General features: G+C 41.2%; 1 protein-coding gene and 2 non-coding genes across 13 annotated transcripts in view; 2 read left to right on the top strand and 1 right to left on the bottom strand.

The window, feature by feature from the left end:
- ZMYND11 (zinc finger MYND-type containing 11) overlaps positions 1–2,766 on the bottom strand; it is a 143,963-nt gene extending 141,197 nt beyond the window's left edge. For 8 of the 11 annotated variants that reach the window (XM_045820050.1, XM_045820056.1, XM_045820058.1 and 5 more), the window contains exon 1: positions 2,417–2,654. The gene's annotated coding sequence lies outside the window, so the exon portion shown is untranslated. The other 3 variants (XM_045820053.1, XM_045820051.1, XM_045820052.1) reach the window with 3 other exon arrangements.
- A 6,047-nt stretch (positions 2,767–8,813) lies between these two features.
- LOC123807020 lies at positions 8,814–8,950 on the top strand. Its single transcript, XR_006783587.1, has one exon. It is a non-coding gene; the product is annotated as a small nucleolar RNA SNORA1 (small nucleolar RNA).
- Positions 8,951–16,074: 7,124 nt separating this feature from the next.
- LOC123807008 lies at positions 16,075–16,180 on the top strand. Its single transcript, XR_006783579.1, has one exon. It is a non-coding gene; the product is annotated as a U6 spliceosomal RNA (small nuclear RNA).
- Positions 16,181–18,098: the final 1,918 nt, after the last annotated feature.

Raw genomic sequence — 18,098 nt, 5'->3', positions numbered from 1 at the left:
AATAGGGTTACAAAAGGGTTAGAGTTCAAATAACTACAGAAACAAGCAAGATGACATTCACTCGTAGTACCAACATACTGCTATCCTAGGAATATTTAGTTTGAACAAATGAGCTAAATTTCAACATTTTAATTGACTTCTCTTCGTAAAGTGGGAAGCACATGAATGATTAAACACCTCGTAACAGGTAACTGCAAAAATACATCACCCAATTACACAACGTAAAATAGAGATTCAGTTTTCATATGAAAAATATCTATGGCGAAAATAATACCATGTAAAAGATAGAAATCCTCTATTAACCAAGCACGAGTAGTGCTAAGCAATAAAAATATTTTATTGAGTGTCAACATCACATTCCATATCTTCTAATCTTTGATTCACTAGCCTGGCCATCTTATGAAAAAAGAGTTCAGCAAAATAACGTCTGCAACGAGCATCTGTTAGCCAAAGACAAGGAAAATTACACACCCATAGAACATTTATTTTATCTACTGCTTATATAAACTAGAATTCCGAAAAATCAAAGGTAACCTTGCTGACCAGAAAGCACTCAAATTTTTAAGGTACAATCAAGACTACCTCCCTGATATCTTCCAACCATTAATTAGAACCCATGACCCGAAAACCTGAAAAAGTTATATATGCATCCCATGATTACTATACAACTACTACATTCCTCAGTTTTAAAGAAAATAAGTTAAGTGTAACTTCTGCCTTTCAACATACAAAGATTAAATTATTTTTAAGCAAGCTCATGCCTCCATGGACACAGCTTACTGTAGGATGCAGAACACCTGGATGAGGCAGACCAGAGGATCCAGTACCCAAACCCCAGAGTCAAATGGGCCCCTCCAAACCATCAGGCACCCGTCCTTGAAGAGGCTACCTGCACAACTGTTTTAAGCTCACAGACACCCCGTATATGCTCAGACCGGGCACCATATAACACCGGTATCACAGGCCCACACCAGGTACTATTCAGACACTGTACATAATACAGGGCACCATGGTACCACGCGCACCTTGGGCATCATGCCCACACCATGGACACACCAGGTATCACGACCACAGCCCATAAAATATCAGACGTCATGCACAATCGGGGACACTAAGGATCATACACACATCCATAACACCGGGTACCACGGACATAGCCAGCTGTTTCATGAGCTCACCATGAGCCACGCACACATTGGACACCACGCACACGTTCGGCACCGTGCCCACACCGTAAAGCGCCTTCACTGCTGACCCAGGAGACGCATGAGGGGCCGTCCACGTGGAAGTTGAGTCCCCAGGACATCCCAGGAGCCCGGTCCGCGGCGGCTCTCCGGACGCCCTGTAGAGAAGTGGCGGATCCTGCAGGCAGTCCCAGAGGCCTGGAGGACCTGCTGAGGAAACTGAAGCCGCGCCGCCGTGGGTTCCCAGTCCCGGGAGATGCGGACGGAGCCTCGCCCGGGTCCCTGGGGACCGCCAGCCCACCCTGGGTTATGGCTCCCAAACAACAAACCACGACAGCAAACACCCCCTCCTGCCCCCCTCACGCTCACAGGGCCGCGTTCCGGCGGACTCCGAATCGCGGGCGCGGGCCCTAAGGCCTGGCCGCGCTCGGAGAACTGGCCTGGCCTGCAAAGCTCACGCGACACCCCGGCTTCCCGGCCCGAGCAGGCCCCGCGCGGTCTCCCTCCTTTGGGCCTCCCTTCCTGCCCGCCGTAGACGAGGGGGCAACGAAAGAACCCCCGCAGGCCGCGAACCGCGGCACACAAAGCTTCACGGGCAACGCGGGGCCCTTCGCCAGAAGGCATGGGGCGGTCACACCCGCACGGAGTCGCGAGGAGGCTGTAACCCGGCCCGGGCTCCACAAAGCTCGGCGCCAACTCCACGGACGCCCCAGTGATGAACGCCCCCGCCTGCGCCCCCTTGCCCGCCGCGGAGCCTTTCCCTACCATTATGCTCCGGCCCTAGTCGACGCCGCGGTGCCCGCCCTCCCCCTCCGCGCCCAGCCCCGCCGCCGCGCCGCCTCCTCTTGAGTCTGGGCCGCGAACGCGGGGGGGCCACCGGCCTCCGCCTCCCCGCCCCCCCAACGGGCTCGCTCTTCCCGGCTCTCCGCCGCCTCTCCGGCTCCCCCATCTACCCATCGCCGAAGGCCGGGCCTCCCGCTCTCCCTAGTGTCTCCCCTGCTCGGCGAGCCAGGCCTCCCTGGTGTCTACCCGCCGCCCTCCTCCCCGGTTCCATGGGGCCGGGCCTCCCGCTCTCCCCGGGGTCTCCCCGCCGCCCCCCAGCCACTCGGCGCTTCACAGGGCGCCATGTTTACAGCTCGCACCTCAGCAGTGGGCGAGCGCCAGCGAGGGAAGGAGCGGCGGTGGTGGGCCGGCGAGGCCGGGGACGCGAAGGCCCCGCAGCCCGGACTTACGGGATCTCCTCGCCGAGCGGCGGGCCCGGGCGGGGCGGGAAGTTGGGGCGCCGCCGCCGGGAAAGTTTCCGTCCTGCGAGGACGCGGCGCTGTTCACATGTCGGTGTGGGCGCGGGAGGCCGCTCGCGGGCCGCCTCCTCCACCTCCGCCCGCCCCCGGACTTTATTGTGCGGCGCCGGCCGCGCTGTGCGCCTGGGCTCCGGAATCCCTCCCGGCGGCCGGCGCCGAGCACGCCCACACCCACCTTCCCTCAGTCCTCTCCGCAGCGCCTCTACCCGAATTTGTTCCAGCATATTCTCACATCGCTGCACATGCACTTCATATCCACACACGTGGAAGCTACGTACGTGCCGGCGCGCGGTCTCAAAGCGGCGCACAAAGGTCCCGGCCCGCATTGTTCCTCGCGCGGGCCTCAGGGCTTGGCGGCGCCCACCGGCGTCCGTCTCCTGTTGGAAGGACCTGTTTTATCGCGTGCAGCGAGCCGAATTGCAGAGTCTTTACGAAGCATTAATTTTTATATTAACGAAATTAGAAAAGGTGTTTTAGTATCTTTAATTCTACCGACAAAAATAATTGCAGGGTTATGCTAATTCCTCATTCTAAACATACACAAATTGGACTTCGAAAAGAATAGGAGCACCCATTGTCAATTAGACAAAAACACTACAAATTTGTGTAAAGAGACCTAGGTCATCTTTAATAGTTAGTAATTCTAGATCTAACCAGAGAAGACCCCAATATGTGGTATAAGAAAGTCTGGAAGATAGCATACTATTACGGATTCCATATATTTCCCTAATGGCCTTTCTCCACTAGGAGTTTGGGTGGAAAACCTGTCAGGCAAAATTTCTTGCTCTGATTCTCAGTAGACATATGTACCTGAAAATCATTGGGAAGAGACTGTCCAAGAAACTGTGGGGTCCTAATCCAATTCATTAATCTTCTTGCATAGCTGTTGTCTAAGATTAAGTTAGAATTTAGAAATGGGTGATGCTTTAATAGGTGTTCTGTGAGGTACACCAAAGAAGTAATCTTTCAGTCATCTATAGCCTTGGTTCAGGACGTCCCAGAGAGTTTTTGGTTATCTCAAGGGACACCACAAAATATTTTTTTGACTCATTTAAATTTTTCAGATAAATTCAACAGAGGCGTTAAAGTGTGTCAGATAAAATCAAACCAGACCTAGTTTGACTACTGGACCAAAAATTCTAACAGTAAACAGCTTTCAGTAAATCACCACCTCCCTTTCTTTGTCATCTATAAAATAGAGGGCTGCGTGGCTCCACATATTTCACTGAGGCAACTCGAGTAAGACAACATACAATATATGTATAAAAGGAAGCTTACCTTTTAGGAAAGAAGCCACTGTATAACTCCACATTTTCTCCAATTAAATTTTGGGGGCATAACTTCCTTTTTTACACCCACATACTATCTCTCATTCTATCTAATGCAGATTAGAAAGCTTAGCCTCAAATTTCCCATCGATTTTTGCCTAGAATTTAAACCTTGGCTCTCTTTTCAGAACAGTTTAATTTACCTTATTTCCCCTCAGCTGAGTATGTGGGAGCCAAGTGGTCTGGGGACCAATGGTTTAGGGTTGAGAGTTGGGAGGAAGACAAATAACCAAATAGTTATGTCCATACAACTTTGGTTATATATTTACCTGCCAGATTGCAAAAAGAGGGCAAGGGGTGGAGGTGTCAGGAAACCGAGGCAAAAACAAAGAGTAGTGGGCTACAAGGATGGTTGTCAACGCAAATATTTTGGAGACTTAGCATCTGCCAAAGAAGGACCCGCCACATAAAGCTCCTAATTCTTCCCTAACCCTAACCAACACTCCTTACACTTCACTAGTACCTGATTTGATCAGCATATCACTTTTTCCAGATTCTGCTTTAAGAACTATGTAAACAGAATACGTATGGATTATTAAAAAAATTGATATGGAAATTTGTCTCAAAAAATAAACCAAATTATATTTTATCTTATACTACACACTTAAAAAATAATACAAGTCACTTAAATAATATAATTGTAAAAACAGAAAGTCATTTTTCAAAAGATAGAAGAAAGTAGAGGTGAATATTTGTAATAATGAAGCTGGGGAAGAATATCCTAAGCCCTAAAGCAATGTACTTTAGCACAAAAGAAAAGAGTGATAAATTTAACTGTCTAAAAATATATGAATCCTGTATGTCAAAGACAAAAAAAATATTCTTTTAAATATCCCTAGCAGGATTACAAATTTTACACTTTATAAGTAGTTTCTTTTAATACTCTTTCTTCTACTTTCTTCACATAATTAGGACTGATTCAGATTACTTGGGACTGGCTTAGAGAGGGCCATTTCACCACCATGTAGAGTTGGGGTCTCCTGTTGAGTTCTGGCCTCAGAGTGCTCCTGCTTTGCTAGCATGTAGCAATAATAAGCTCACCCACTAGCTCCTGAAATGTGTTACTTTTATCTCTTTATTTTGCCTTTACTATTATGTTAGGTTTTATGATTTTCTTGTGTGTTAAAGGTTGAATTATATACTCTGTATGTATGCTTTGTTTGAGAACATGGTTTAAAGTGTATGGTGCAGAATAAGTATGATAAAACTTCAGGAATGCAGATAAACAGCACATTATAGAGAAAATAATAAACAGAAAGTGTTATGTTGTATAGTCATAAGTAATCTAAACTAGTGAAGTAAACAAGTCTGTTTCAACGACTTGGTGCTTTTCATTATATGGACTCAGGAATGCACAGCATTTTTTTCTTATAGTAAGTGCATTTTCAATTTACAAGAATGGTTTTTCCAATAACAAATTACCCTTGTAAGGTAGAGAAGACTGTAGAAATAAGATTAAAAGACAAACAAATTGGGAGTGTGTGTGTGTGAATTAGCAATGAGAAAGAATGCAATTCACAAAGCGTTTCTTTTACACCAGGTGTCACATGATACTTCTCCTGTCTTCAGGTCCAGAGAGTGGCAAAAACTCTCAAATTCTAACGAAAGTAAAATAGGTGACTGAAACTGGCACTCCTGTGCTTAGCCAGCTCCTATTTCAAGCCTGTATACAGGTCTGTCCAGAGGTATCCAGCCATATAATATGAAAAATAAAGACATTTCCTGAAGAAGATACAAGATACAAGAAACATTGTACATAGGACAGTGATGCCTCTGTCCCCTTCCAAGTAGGCACCTTGGGACCTCACAGAGTTCTCCCAATTGCCATCAGCTGCCCTGTTATATTTTCCTGAATCTCAAGGGTCTGAAATCTCTTCCCTTTCAAAGGTGATTTTAGTTTTGGGAAAAGTGAGAAGTTGCAGGTTGCCAAATCTGGGCTGTAGGGGGGCTAAGTCACCTGGGTGATTTGATGTTTTGCCAAAAAACTCTTAACAAGACGTGATCTGTGAGCAGGGGCATTGTTGTGATGAAGCTGCCAATAACCAGTTGCCCATAGCCGTGGCTTTCTGAATCATTCGAATAGTTTCTGTGGAGGATTGTTCAAGCTTAACACAAAATTTAATGCAGATTCATTGCTCTACTCACTCAGTCATTTTGAATGTGATGACTACACAGTACACATGTTCACTCAACAGCGTCTACCACCCCCACTGACTAGCACAGTACAGGCATCATTGTTCATGCGTGCACATTCTGCTTGATTGCCAGGTTACGTCAATGTTTTGCAAACCATTCTTGCTATATTAACAATGGCTGGAATTTTTCCAGACAGAATATATATAATATATATTTATATCCACACATATACATACATATATACAAACATATATAGATAAATAAGAATTATGGTAATGTTTTTAAATATAAAAAGCTATGTCACATCAATAAAATAAACCTCAACATCCCCCACCACCCAAAATGGACAAAAGCCATGGATAACGCACAAAAGAAGTAATATAAACAATTAATAAATATTGACAAATGTTCAAATTCACTAGTAATAAAATGACAAAAATTATACATTGCTTTCCTTCAAATGTCAGAATTCTACAATGATAATGCTATTTAGAGTTCACAAAATGGACACTCTCTCCTACACTATTGATAGGAAATTGAATTTGTATTACTGCTCTTGAGATACCAAGAGCCTTAAAAATATTCATATCTTTGGCCCCAGATGTCCACATTTAGGAATCTCTCCTAAAAACACTACCTGAGAGACAGGCAAAAATGTATAAAGTTATTCATGTTCTTCCCTTCTTAAAAACTTTGAATGATTTCCTTCTGCATCTATAATAAAATCAAACCCTGTTCTCTGGCTCACAAAGCCCAGCATCATTCAGCCCCTACTTACTTCTTAAATTTAACCTCATTTATGCATTTCATTCCCACCTCACTGACTTTCATCCCATCTCAGGAAGATACAGTTTGTCTACTCTTTCCAGAACAAACTTCCCCCACTCATTCTTCAGGTTTCTATTCAATTATTATTTGTTTCAAAAAGGCCCTTTCTCAGTCCCCAGTCTAAATTGGCCCTCTGTATTTTTCTCCATAACACAAGATTATTTTTAATGATATATTTACATTAGTGTTTAGAGACTGTTGAGAGGGTTTGTTCTTCATAATACACTCAGGCTCCCCAATAAATATGGTTAAATGGAGGAGTACCACAGATAAAATTGGTGGTCTCATGCACTCGACAGAACACTGTCTAGATATTAGTGTTTTGCTCTTATGTAACTACAATACTCTGTCACTCAAGTATTGTAGGTCCTTCTTAATGCATATTAATTAAAATTACATATTAATTAGTTGATGTTATACTTAGGCCAATAGCTCAAGGCTGTGGAGTAAAGGATCTTGTAAATGTAGTTCTCCCAAACCCCAAGAGGAGCTATGTAATGTTATTCCTGCTCAGGGGTATAGGGGTGTGTTCATAAAACAGAAGAACTATATATATCTGGGATGAGCTTTCTGAAGCACATTAATACGTTCTTCTCTTTTGCATATCCATGTATGAGATCCCCAGTTAGCCCAAGGCACCCAAGTACCTTGGAGAGCATTAGGATTGTCACAACAAGAATGTATGTAGAAGAAAAGTTAATATTAACTTGCTGACACCCCAAATAGAAAAGTTTGATCTGCAGCAACAATAGGACTGCAAGCATGACTTTATTGATAGAGAACACAATTCTCCAGAGTATGTTTTCTGTTTAGAAACATATTTAGCAGACTACTCAACTTTACCACCCATGGTAGGGGCTGGGCATGAAATTGAAGGAGAGAGGAGGCAGGAAGCTGGTAGTGAGGTGTGTAACTACTCAGGATTAGGCACTTTTCCCAAACATTTGGAACTCAGAAATATTTGGTATTCAGAACTAGTTGGTGAATTAACAAATGAGGTTTATCACAACAGGTGTTTTTGGAATGTCAATAAAATCAAATGGAAATAAGATAAAAATCCAACATTAGAGACTGTTAATTAAAAAGGGATATTAAATTACATAGGAATATTATTTCCATTTTTTTAAATATTAGAAGGCATAAATGTTACAATGCATATTTCTTTGTGTTACAAGTTTCTTTTTAAAAAAACTTTGTCCACAATAAGGAAAAAAAATTACTAGTATTTAACTAGCCTGTAAGACTGGTTTTTCCCCATGTATGGAACAGCATATATAGGTATCCCTTACTTGAAAGAATATGTAACTATAAAATTTCATCCAATGAAATTTCATTTCATTGAGTTGTATATAATCTTATTTTCCATTGATTTCTCAGGACATAGAGAGATTTGTGGCTGCAATCTATACATATTCCAAAATTTATATAAAAATCCAAAAAAATTATAACTTGGGCAATCAAAGCTAATAAAAATAAATGTAAACTATATGTGGGAAGCTGTCATAGGAGATGCTTACCACACACAAAAAAAGTTTATAAATGTGTTACTTATCAGTGATACCTAACTATTCTCACATAAAGCGAGTTTAAGTAATTATCACCTTACATGTATTACATTGTCACAATAACAAGGCAATGAAATCTTATCTGTAGACTCATGCCTGTGATCTCTTTGAGGAACCCAGGGCTCTGTAGCACTCGCTCTGGAATCTACCATTCCCAAAAAAGAGAACAAAGAAGTAAAAATTTGTCTGTGTTCAATACCATAGTTTTGTAATGTAAGATATTACCACAAGCAATTAGTTACTGGTAATTGTAGTATACTGCTGCAAATGACTGCATGAAAGTGTAAATCCAGGGCTGTCCCTGTAATCACATCCTCTTCATTCATTGCCTTCAGAAGTATTTTTCTGATATGAGAGAGCAGGAGGGAATCAAAACATATCCATGGAGGTGTGTGGCGTAATATGAATGTCATTTCTTACATATGCAACAGCCTCTCCTCCCAACCCCCCACATAAAAGGATTAAAAACCAAGCCTCATTCTAGATGAAAATGGGCACTGTTTTTGTCCATGTGTCCAAAAATTGTTGCTGTGGCTATATTGAGACACAGGTTTTGCTTCCATCACAGTAACTTTATTGCAGTGGTGACAATGAGACCTGTAACATTAAAAAAAGAAAAAGGATAAAAAACCCTATTTAATAAAAAAGAGAGACTGAAGTGACTGGCAGTGGAGCTAGCCACTACAGAGTGCAGAGTGATAATGCCTCATGGGTCAGTAAAATGTTTTCTAGGCCTGTACTTCGATTCTACAAACTTCCTTTGGTTTTATTGTCTACCTTTCTGACTTCTGATTCGATTTTTCCATAGTCTTTTGTATTAGACATTGATATTTCAGGTATGAATATAGTTTTTCCTATCTTCCCTAAAGATGAATTAGCATTCTGGTATTATAATCCATGACTACATAGTGAATTTGGTTAGTGTTAGTTTCCAAGTGTCAAATCACCTGTGGATTGTTTAAAAATCATGTTTTTGAAACTAGAAAGTTATGAACCAAATACTGTAATGGTAATTACCATTCACTGAAGTTGTGATCCTGTCGCTAAGCCTGAAGCATACACTGTGTATATATTAATTTAAAAAACCTTCCAGTACAAAGTTAGAGCTCTGTATTAAGGGACTACTGAAGAAATACCTGGGCCTGGGCAGAAGGGCTCCTTTGGACCATGCTCTTCAGGTCTGTTGCTCCTGCACAGGCCCAGGCATTTCCTCAGCACTCCCTGCCTGTGGGTCCTTGTCTCCTAATTTTGTAAGTGAATGCACAGTACCTACTAGAAGTAGGACCTACCACACCTGGTTAATGTGCGTCAGAACATTTAAAGGAAAACAACTCATCATACAAAATGAGAAGGGTGTTTGTGCATGTCTGTCTTTCCCCCCCAAAGTGGGATCCTAATCGCCTCTCTCTCTTCTCTAGCACAACACAGCAGAAAGCACATGGGCTTTGGCATAGAGCACCTAAGTTCAACTCCAGCTCACTGTGAGACATTGAGGAAGTGATTTCACCTTATGAGCTTCAACTTCCCCATTTGTCAGGAGCATGGATTTTTGACATCAAATTACTTGGATTAGAATTTCAACTCCAACATTCCCTGTTAACAAGTTATTTACTAATTTGTTTCTCATTTTCTTCATCTTTGAAATAAGAATGATACCATTAACCTATTTCATAGTCACTGTGTGGATTAAACAACAAAATGCATGTATAATTCTAATAGTGCCTGACCAAAATAAATGCTGCTTAATAATTAATAGCACAGATTGCTATTATCATCTGTAAAATGTAGAAAATAATATCCACTTTACAGAGTAAACACAGATATTAAATGTGCTGAAGACTGTAAAATGTGCTCCCCTTTCCCCACAACCTCGAACCCAGCACACAGGACAATAGAAAGAAAACTGAGGACAGAAGGATTTGCAGGTGAGTCACTCAGCTCCACATCCCTCCTCAGCCAAGCTCCAGGACAGATCCAGGGGTTATCTGTTTCTCATGCAACTACAACCTAATTGCTATAATCTGAACAGAAGTAATTTAAGTACTAGTCTGGATGGAATTTTCTCCTTTGTAGGTGAGGGAGGTTTACTAATGGTGCTTCAAGGTCCCCATGAGCACTAAAGTTGTAGGAACTCCAGGGCTGTTCTCACATCTGTTCTTCCAAACCCATTGTCTGCCTGTTCTGACCTAGTCTGTCCTAAAGTCCTTTGTGAAAACTCTTTTATTAGATTAGAACTCTGCTGGTTCATGCACCCTTATTTTTCTTTCCATTACTTTATTTCCCCCCTTCTGGTGGTTTGTTTGCATTTAAATGACTCCTGGCCTCTGCATCATCATATGGATTGGCTCCAGGTAGAGTTAGTTCTCTTCCTCTTCTTCATTTAAACATATAAAACCCCAGAAAATGCATATTTACATTTTTATATACATCCCACAACTTCTCACCAGGGATACCTTTTCAACATATTGTCACTTTTTTATTGTAATGATTTTATTTATTTCTAGAGAGAGGGGAAGGGAGAGAGAAAGACAGGGAGGGAAACATCAATGTGTGGCTGCTTCTCCAGCACCCACCATTGGGCAACTGCCTGGCAATCCAGGCATGTTCCCTGACTGAGAATCAAGCCTATGACCCTTTGGTTTGCAGGCTGGCACTCAATCCACTAAGCCACACCAGCCAGGGCCCATATTGTCACATTTTAGGGAAGGCAAAACTTAGTTACATTCTGTTACAGAACAACAAGGGGGGACCTAGGCAATACACTATTACCCTAAAGGAACCCCCAGATTCGTTGTGTCCATCGCCTATAGGAAAGATGTCTCTCAATGCCAGATATTCGTGAAAAGGAAAGGAAATGTTTATTTAATGCTATGCAGACTTAAAGTAGTGACCTAATGTCTTCATCAAAATCCCAAAGTCCCTTAAAACACCCACAAATACGCAGTCCTTCCTTCTCCCTTTGCCCAGTCTGGGGTACCGTATCTCAGGTAAAGAAATAGAAGTCCTTGGCTCAGGCAGCCCCCGGTTCTTCCCAGTAATCCGTCTTGGCTGGGAGGCCTCCCTCTGTTCCCAGGACCCTCAGCTGTGTTGCCGGGATATATGCTAAAGCCGGGGGGTGGTTCCTCCTACTAATGCTGCAGGGGTCCCCACTCAGCCAAAACCACATGGTTCTCCCTCCTCAATGGCTACAAGGAGGGGGGTTGCCACTCTCCCAAAGCTGGGTGGCGGTTCTCTGCTAAAGCCGCATGGTGATTCCCTCTTGTAGGGCTGTGGGAGTCCCCACTCTGCTAAAGACTGAGTGGTCCTCTCTCTGCACTGCCACAGCCGTGTGATTCTCCCAGCAATGGCTGCCGAGTCTGGGTTTAAATCCCCGCGCCAATCCTCCTCTGCAGCCCCATTTCCGACTCCTCCCACACTCAGTTACACCTGCCAGTAATCTTACATCCTTCCAGCTTTACTGGACTGCCATTATGAGCCTGGGCAGGCGTGGCCCCTTGTCATGGAGCCAATTTTCTTCAGGCTCTCACACAGGCGCTGTAACTCAGGGGACCTGACCCCTAGTTACATCTTGGTGGGGAAGTTACTTCCATTCCCCTGGCTCAGAGCATTGCCACAGCTATTTAACATATCTATGCAACCAGTTAAAGGTTATAGATATGCTAAATGACCACACCAGAGGTTAGTTGCAAAGCTGTTGCTATGCAAAACAGCTCTCAATGATCCTGCTCCAAGGCTGGGGGTGGGGGTGAAGACATCTTAATATTTCCTGAACACCTTGAATTCTGGACCCCATTCCAATCCCTATTTGGGGCTCCCCTCTTGGCTGCACCATTACAATTCTACACACAGGACAATATTATGAAGGATTTCATGTAGGAAGTTTATATAAAAGGAGACACCAGCATTACCCATTTCTACTAAGGTTCACAGTCTCAGTGATGGTGAGGAACACCCTCTGACCAAGTGACTGCGAAGAGAGGCCCTTCCTAATGCTAAGCTTTTTTTGTTTTTCAAGGTTTATTTTATTCTCATTCAAGAGAGAGAAACATTGATGAGTGTGTGAGAGAGAGAAACACTGATAGGTTGCCTCCTGCATGTGCCACTGCTGAGGATTGAGAATGCACCCTGGGAATGTACTGTGACCCAGAACCTGACTGGTGACCTTTCGATTCCGAACGATGCTCCAACTAACTGATCAATGCTAATGTTTTACAGAATTTCTTTGATCTCATTACCACCTATTGTGGTAACAAGTGAGAACCTATGGGAAATATTCTGAGCTTCTTTAAAACCCCATACTGTGGCCCTGGATGGTGTGGCTTAGTTGGTGGGAGTGTCATCCCCAGCGGAAAGGTAATGAATTTGATTCCGGTCGTGGCACAGGCCTGGGCTGAGGTTAGACCTGTCAGGGTGCTCACAGGAAGTAACCGACTGATGCTCCCCTTTCCTCTCCGTTGCCCCTCCCCCTCCTCTCTTTCTCCCCCCACCCGCCGACTCTCTGATATTTCTTTCTCTTTCTTCCTCTCTCTTTAAATGCCCTCTGGAGACGATTAAAAAACAAACAAACAAAAACCGTACTAGGTCTCTGGCCAGACAGCTCAGTTGGTTGGAGCGTAGTCCTGTGCACCCAAAGGTTGCAGTTTCGATTTCCTCTCAGGGCAAGTACCTAGGTTGTTTGTTCATCCCCCATTGGGGCGTGTCCCGAGGCAAGCCATCAGTCCCCAGTGGGGGCTCCTGGGAGAGGCGACTGGTCAATGTTTCTTTCTCCCTGTCCGCACCGCCCCTCCCACCCCCCACCTCACCTTCCTCTCTTCCTCTTTCTCTAAAAATCAACAGACACATGCCTCAGTGAGTATTAAAGAAAACAGTACTGTGGAGTATAGTATTTAATATTTTCTTTTTTATTCTTTCATCTTAATGATAGCTGTGATTGGGTGGTCATATTCTTTCCCACACAAATTCATATTTAAGGAAATATCGATGTTCTTTCAATCACCTGGGAATTGAATCTCGTCCTGAAAGATCCACTATTTTCTAATATTTAGAGAAGATTTCCTCCATATTTGAATAACTGACATAAAAATAAAAGTGATGTTACCTTTATGCATATTTCAGGTTTGTAATACCAATAGAGTTGAGAGAAACTTTAGAAGCCTTTCGGGACAGGAACATTACAGGTAACAATTATAAATAAACAGTTCGTGAGAACATTACCTTCTAGAAGTAAATATAAAACACCCTTTTGTATTCTTACCTTCTCTCTAGCATTTGAAGGAAATACCCATCTCTCACTGAACTGCCCACTGAAAAGTTCCTTAAAGAATTGAAGAAAAATATATAAAACACTTTAGATCTCTCAGGTGAAATGTATAGAAAATAAAAATCTAGGGAAATAGTAAAATGAAAAATAAATAATTGTAGCGCTAAATTACACTTTCTTAAAAATAACTACTATCCAAAAGTATTTCCTGAGTTATTTGGTCATTGTCTCTGCATCTACAGTTCAATGGGATCTTTTGTTCATGTGCAGGAGCAGTAAAGTGGGAGAAAGGCTGCAAAGGGCATAACTTCCTTTTTCTATTTAACTGTACCAAAATTTTCAACAGGAAGTTTTACTTCCTCGACAGCTACTTGTAAAAACTCGTGAGTGCATTTTTCTGTTTCTGACCTTGGCCGGTCTGCTGCCTCTCGCAGTCGAGGCTTTTTCTGCTTCCCTCCTCACTGGGGAAGCCTGTTAACTTTCACACAGTGTCATTCAGGGTTGACCATCCTATCTTACCTGCATAAGATAGAAAATTTTCCAATTTTCTTATTTCTACTTTGAAAATTCCTCCAGAATATGGACAAAGAAGGTAAAAGAAAAAGTGAAACTTAACACAGCTTTTTAAATCAGTAATTGTACTTTTTAAAATTATACTTATGTTTTAAATAATTTTTTCTTTTGATCAGTTCCAGAGAACGGGAAAGGGAGGGAGAAACAGAGGGAGAGAAACATTGATGTGTGAGAGGAACATCAATCGGTTGTTTCTTGCATGCGCCCTGACTGGAGGTTGAACCCACAACCCAGGCATGTGCCTGACCAGGAATCCAACCAGCGATCTTTCAGATCTTTCAGTTTGCAGGATGATGCCCAGCCAATTGAGGCACACCAGTCAGGGTTGTAATTGTATTTTTTAATTGCATTTTTTTTTCATTTTTTTTTATTGCTGTTCAAGTACAGTTGTCTCTATTTCCCACCCCTCCCCCACTCCCTATGTAATTGCCTTTTTTAAAGGGCAGATGCTGAAAGAGAAAGCAATTGAATCTATAAATTACAAGGTTTAGGAGTAAGCATAGAATTTCTTATATATTTACCAATGTACCAAATGCTAATTATAAAACTGTTTTAGTGTGTGACTCCATTATAGGTAAATATAAAGCTAAAATAAACTCTATTTATTTTTAAATGCGTATGTATTTATTTCTATTTAATATTTAACCAAGAGTTTCTATTATAGGTACCTAGTTGTTATGGGATAAACACATTTTGGAATACTTTATATAATATAAACTACCCATTTTGTCAGCAAGTTCTCACCCCACCCCCAACATGCAAAATAAACAACATGACTACACAAGTTGTGATTTATTCATTGATAGGGTTTATGAAACAATTATAGGAGTTATTTTTCTATGTTAAGTGAAAAACTAAACTAAGATATACATCAGATAAAATGATCACGTATCAAATAAACATATGCTAGAGTGAAATCTAATAAAATACTAAATATATTAATGTCTGGCGAATAAAACTATATGTGATTAATTTTCTTTTTATATTTTTATTTTCTTGATCCTGTATTCATGATTATAAAAAAGTTGTTCTGAAAATAAAATATTCAATGTTAAAATATTTGCTGTATAACTTTAAATGGTATTTAATGGTAATAAGACTACCCTCCAATAGAATAAAATAGAATCCAATAGAATAAACTGGATTCCAATGAAAAAATGTGGTCATAGCATTTCATGTAAGTTTTCCCTCAAACTCAACTTCAAGAAGTCAATAGTTTACACTGAAAATTATAGTGATGTTGAACTTATACAGCTCATAAAGCTTAAAAACTCTCTGAATAATTTAATGAAAAGTTATAGTTAGAAAGTTCATTTCTTCTATAAATGCACCTTCAATTATTTTTTTAAAGATTTTGTTTATTTATTTTTAGAGAGAGGGCAAGAGAGGAAGAGAAAATTCAACACGTGGTTGCCACTCATGTGCCCCTAACTAGAGACGTGGCCTACAACCCACGCATGTGCCCTGACTGGGAATCGAACCATCAGCCTTTTGGTTCACAAGCTGGCACTCAATCCACTGAGCCACACCAGCCAGGGCCACCTTCAATTATTAAACCCCTTTATGATAGGGACATTTATTCACAATAAAATATCTGTAGCTCCATGTGGTAGGGAGGAGGCTGCCCTTCATAACAGGAGGAAACTGAGGTTTAGAAAAATAAAACATCTAGGTTCTGAGCTGGCAAGTAACCGACTCAGACTTGACTTCAAGATTATGTATTGACAGAATCTGGAGTCTGGGCTATTCTGATATCATTTGAATTGTATTCCTTAGGAAAATATTTCTAAAAGAATTTATCTGTAATGTCTCACACACAAGAAACCTCCCTGTATTGTGCTCAAATTTCTATTCGTTTAATCAGAACAAAATAATAAAATTTTAAAATAAAAATTCACAGTGTTCTCTTCAGCAGCACACACACTGAAATTGGAATGATACAGAGAAGATTAGTGTCACCCCATCAAGGATGACAACAAATTTGTGAAATGCTTCCATACTTTTTATAAACAGATAAATAAATAAATAAATAAATAATAAAGTATATTCACTAAACAAAGCCATGTGAAGAACTCTAAAACAAACAAAGCAAAAAAACCCCAACATACTGCATTCAGCTAAATTACCCAATGTGAAAAAGAAAATCTTTCCCTTGGATCATTTACTGTTTAGAAGCATTGAATTTGCAATTGGGTCTATCTTGGTTATTTTGCTTATTTCCTTTGAGACATTCAACATGCTGGGAAAAGTGTAATTGAACAACAATAAAAATGTATTTAAAAGACATTTAACATGCTTAGATTCTTCTCTGGCAAGATTAGCTTGATAATGACAGATAAAGAGAAGGAATTCCAAAGTTAAGGTCATGTGTGAGAATTACAACTATTATGTTCTTTTAGCAATAATACTCCTTTTATCAAAGCATTAAAAATTTGTCCTGGATGCTAAGTTTTAAAGTTTCAATTTAAATTGAAATATTTTTATTATTGTACTTTTATAAAAAAAATCAGATTCACCTTTGTGTGTGACTCTGTGGCAATCCTGTTTTCATGTTAGACATTTTGGTTCAGTTTTATGTCTACAGCTTGCCAATTGCTTTCACAATGTTATATATAATAAGAAGATGTGTTAAATTTGGGATGAAAAGTCATAAAAGAAACTAATTTTAAAATGAAATGTGAAGTCAGAAACAACTTAGCATACATCATACATAACCTAAGGAAATCCAGTAATATCACATTTCTTCATCTCTATTGAACCAAATTTACTACATGTATTCTTACAAGCTATATAAAATGCACTGCTCCTACTCAGCAAAAGATGAAGACTACTTCCAACTGACAAAATATTCTAAAAGCATTGAGTTATTCATTCTTCCTTCCTTGCTCTTTCTCTTTCTTTTACCTGATGTGAATGTATTTCTTCTTCCTATCTGTAGAGTTCATACTCTTTAAACTAGCTAAACTACTGTGATCTTCCCATAATAAGTATTTCTAAGATACAAGCCAAAAGCATACAATCTAGCAATTAATGTCATGCACAAGAGAGGTAGAAGAGGCCTTCAAACCTCTCTTGGTCTGAAACTCTGTCCTTTGACTCCTGGAAGGACAGAAGAAAATAGGTTCCTTGATAACATCACACAGTCTGAAATATCCATCCTTGGACTGGGGCAGAAGCTGGAGCTGGATGAGAGTCAACACTGTTGTAATACATTTATGAGGCAGAACTGACAATCTTTCTTATTGTCTTGAATTGAGGCAAGGAGGGATAGGAAAAAATTAACTATGTCTCCCAAATTTTTGGACGGAGTAACTAGAAGGATGATGTGGATTCCAACCAGCGGTGTCCACGGTATTGTGAGTGCAACAAGCAAATTCACACGGACTGCAGAAGTCCTGTGGAGAAAAAGGGACAGCATGGCCACTCTCTGAGTGAGAGAGCGCCCGGATCCCTGCCTGGACAGGTTTTATGGCTTTTCTGGGAGCATTACCTAAAGGAAGGTCTTCATTCATCATTGTCAGGCAGTAATGATCAAACAATAGATAACATTCAAAGAACTAAGAGGGCTTATTCTGAGTCAGGGTCAGTTAGCTAAAGGGCTATAAAACTTTGGGAAACAAACTTATTTCATGCTTGGACCCTTATCAGAAACTTGAGGACATTCTGGGCAAAGCAAGTTTCACAGGGTTTTATGCATTCTTTCTTAGGCCTGATAGACCCAGGGAACTGCCCATTCCTGCCCAGGGCTGCACCACCCTCCAGCATTGTTTCAGGCTTAAGTCAGGCAGGGGAAGTAAGGCAGCCAAAGGATTAGGAGACTTTTTGCAGGCAGAATGAGAGCTCAGGCTATGTCAAAGCCTAGGGGTGAGGGTCCATCACCCCCTTTTTCTATAGCTCCCCAAGTCCTTCCCTGAGGGCCACTT

The sequence above is a fragment of the Phyllostomus hastatus genome, unplaced genomic scaffold, assembly GCF_019186645.2.
Source record: "Phyllostomus hastatus isolate PE091 unplaced genomic scaffold, TTU_PhHast_1.1 phas_scaffold_39, whole genome shotgun sequence".
NCBI lineage: Eukaryota > Metazoa > Chordata > Mammalia > Chiroptera > Phyllostomidae > Phyllostomus > Phyllostomus hastatus.
The sequence above is the reverse complement of the archived record's forward strand: the minus strand, read 5'-3'. Positions and strand labels throughout refer to the sequence as shown.